At 57.9% G+C, this 3611-nt stretch overlaps 1 protein-coding gene across 1 annotated transcript in view; it reads right to left on the bottom strand.

Annotated features, from left to right (window-relative positions):
* Positions 1-3611, bottom strand: part of BIN3 (bridging integrator 3) — a 36396-nt gene that overhangs the window by 662 nt on the left and 32123 nt on the right. The window lies entirely within an intron of this gene.

The following is a 3611-nucleotide window of genomic DNA, read 5'->3' as shown; positions in this document are numbered from 1 at the left end:
TAGCATGCCTGTTTCTAAAATAGCTCCCTCCCATGTGTTGATACCACCCCCTTGGATTATTACAACTCAACACATTTTAATAACACGCTGCCCTTCTCTGCTCGCTTCCCATCTGGGGAGCTGCCTGCACGGGGCTGCCACCAGCACCCAGCACCACCCTGCAGCCCCCAGCACCCACCCTGCAGCCCCCAGCCCCCAGCACCACAGCCGGATTGTCCCCATCCCTGTCACCAGCACCACCAGGACGAGCCTCTGGTCCCACGCTGCCCAGCTCTGAGATGGGGCAGGGGGGGGAGGCAAACAGGGAAAAGCATCACTCCTGGCATGGCTGCACCCTGCGTGATGAGGCAGGGAAGAGAGTGGAAGGGGGGGGGGGTGTGTGTGTTTTAATAACGTGCTAATTAGCACCGCCAATTAACTCCGGCGCGGGAGCCAGGGGGTCAGTGCAGGCAGATGGCACTGGGCTGCCTGGCTCTGGGCCCTCAGAGGGACCCCAGCTTTGAGGGATGCTGTGTGTGTCCCCCATCCCCCAGGGAGGAAGGTGGTGGGACCTCCTGGCTCTGCTGGGGAGGGACAGGGGGTTATTTTGTCTGTCCCACCCCCCCTGATGCCAGTGGTGCCCCCAGGAACAGGCACCCGGGCCCAGCATCCCCAGCAGCGCCAGTGCCGAGACACACACGGTCTCCATGGAGACCAGTTCCCCCTAATCCTGCTCAAAATGATGTTTTATTTTGGGCAGGGAACTGGGGTGCACGGGGGCTGCTCCGGGGCTGGGTCTCCCCACGCAGCGGGTGTCGGGTGATTCAGCATCAATGCTCATTTACACAGTGACTAATTAACCCCTCTCCATGGCAGCAGGGCTCCTCACACACTCCCCTCCTCCCCCCTCTACTCCACCAACACACAGCCCCACTGTTGGGTCACCTCAAAAGCATCCAGAGATGCTGCCCTGCACCAAACATGCCCCAAAACACCCACTTTTGGCACCATCATCTCTCACCGATGCCAGGGGTGAGCTGGCACCCTCCATGACCAGGGATGGAAGGTTGCAAAGGTGGGTGTCAGAGCTCTGGAGCAAGTCCTCTGTGTCCCTTGTCCACAACCTGGCATCAGATGGGCTTGGTTCAGTCACATATGGCCAAGAGATGCTGCCAATTCCAGCATGGAAAAGGCATCGGCGTGTTGGAGGGTGGCAGGGCTGGAGGGTGGCAGGGCTGGGGGAAGCCAGGGGAGCTGCTGCCCCCCCAGAATTGCCCTCCCCAAGTCCCAGCCCCACCAGCAGCATCTTCTCCCTGCTGAATGGCCAAGGCAGAGCAAGCATTCTGGTCACTGTTCTCCCACCACCCACATGTCACAGCCACCCAGTCCCTCCTGTGGGAGACACCGTGTCCCCAGAGCCCAGAGGGTCTCCTTGGGGATGCTCTTCTCCCCCAGTAGGACCCCAGTGCTTAACCAGTAGGCAGCCACTGGGGTATCTTGCATGCACTGCCATCCCAGTCTCCTGTGCTTTATCAACCAGTTCCCACAGGCATTGATCCCCTGGTGCTTTTCCCTTGTGGAAATGAGGGTGAAAACCACCACCTTGGGGAGGGGGGGGGGTGTCTGTGGGGAGGGGATGCAATCACACACAATCATTTTGGTTGGAAAAGACTTTGAAAATCACCAACCATGAACCCAACTCTACCAAGTCCAGTGCTTAAACCCTGTCCCTCACCCCAGAGCAAGGGGCACTGACAGCCCCAGAAGCAGGAGACCCCACAGCAGCTCACCCCAGGGTCACCCTCACCACTCCTGCCAGCAGCTCAATACTTTTCCCAGCTATGGATGCCATATGCTCCATCCCCATCCCATCCAATCCCATCTCCAACATGCCTCTTTGAGAGAGAGCCAAGGGCCCTGAGTCCACCTGTCTTGAACTAATTCTGTTCCGGGACACCGTGTTCTCCTCATTTTCTATAGATCCCCTTTTACAACCCCTCTGTGTTTATGTCAACCCTACACAAAACAAAAGTCACTGCCAGGCCTGGGCTGCAGCAACTCAGCCCAGCCCAAAAACACTGCCCCACAGACACTCCTGCCCCTCAAACCCCATCTTTCCCCCCCATTTCATTCAAACCCAGGTTTTCCAGCTGGAAAATCAAACGTGAGGTGGGAAGTTCACCAGCAATGGGGCCCCAAATCTCCCCCTTTCATCTTCATGTGGCCACTTCAAAGTCCCCAGCCCAGGGAAACATTTGCCTCCGTTGGCTTGGCCCCGGGCACGTGGGTGGACAGAAGTATTTGGTGTTGAATGTTACAGCCCCTGTGAGCTCGGGGCATGTCACACATCAGGAGACACCCGGCAGCAGGGCTGGCAGCCAAGCTGTGCCATGGGAACCCACCTGCCCAGAGAGAAGGTCTTGGAGGGGCTTGTTGGGTCAAAGCCATGAAGCTGCTGCTCTGGAGCTGGTTTGAAACAGGGTCCCTTCTTCCCTTTGCCATGGCTTGTTCCCACAGAACCATCCACAGTCACAGCTCATGATCTGCTGCCACTTGTCACACACTTGTCCCAATTTAACCCTCTGCTTCCTCCAGGGACAATAAAAAAAAAGGGAAAACCACAAGGTTTTGCACCCAGGGCCACCTCTGAAAGGTGGATTTGACCCAGGGACAAGCAACCCCAGAGTCACAGCCCCCCAGTTAGTGCCAGACACTGGCTGCCCAGGGCCAAGGGCAGAGCTGACCCCAGCCTCTGTGTCCCCAACTGTCCCTTTCCTTGGGAGATGCAACCCTGGAGCCCCACGGGCCAACCCTGACTCCTGGAGGTTGAAAACACAAATTCCACTAAGAGGAAACCCCCGAGATGCTAAACAAGCTCAGTGAGGAACCCAGGGAGAGATGTGGGATGAACTGGGCTGGCCGAGAGCTGCAGCACAGCCTGTCACTGCTCTCATGCCTCCCACCACTGGGATGTTGGGATGGGGTTGCTCCTGGCATCACAGCAGCAGCCTCCCTGTGTCCCCCCCAAGGTCCCTGCAGCTGAGCAGCCACCACTGTGAGTCAAGGGCTCCTGGGTGCTACTCCTGGCTCACCATTGGAAGTTACCTTGGGCAAAATCATTGCACTTCTCTATTTCAGCCACCTGCAATGGAGGAAATGCTGTGCAATCCCCTGGGAAAGGGCTTCTGAACTGGGTGGGGGATGTGCCCTGAGCCCAGCTCTGCTCATCAGGGGAAGTGCTGAGCTCTCCTGCCAGCAGCAGGGACAGGGAAGAGGGATGCAGTTCCCATCCAGCTCGGGACGTGACACGCTTTAGCATCCATCAGGGACCAGCTTCAGTCTGGCCTGCAGGAGATGCTCCAGCTTTGTCATGACGCTGCCTCTTGGGCCCTGAAAATGAGATTTCCCTCCCCTCCTCTCCCTAAAATCCTCACCTGAAGGCAAGAAACCAAATCAGAGGATTCCCAAGGAAGAAGAGGCTGGGGATGGAATCCGTTCCCCGCTCGCATCTCCCAGCACCCCCAGCACGGGGGCAGGAGCCAACTGGGAGCCAGCAGGGACAGGGTGACCAAGGACAGAGGGACAAAAGAAACTGCCAGAGGATCCCAAACACCCAGCCAGGACAGGCGGCA

This window comes from Chaetura pelagica, unplaced genomic scaffold, assembly GCF_000747805.2.
Source record: "Chaetura pelagica isolate M959 unplaced genomic scaffold, ChaPel_1.0 scaffold1126, whole genome shotgun sequence".
NCBI classification, from domain to species: Eukaryota; Metazoa; Chordata; class Aves; order Apodiformes; family Apodidae; genus Chaetura; species Chaetura pelagica.
The sequence above is the reverse complement of the archived record's forward strand: the minus strand, read 5'-3'. Positions and strand labels throughout refer to the sequence as shown.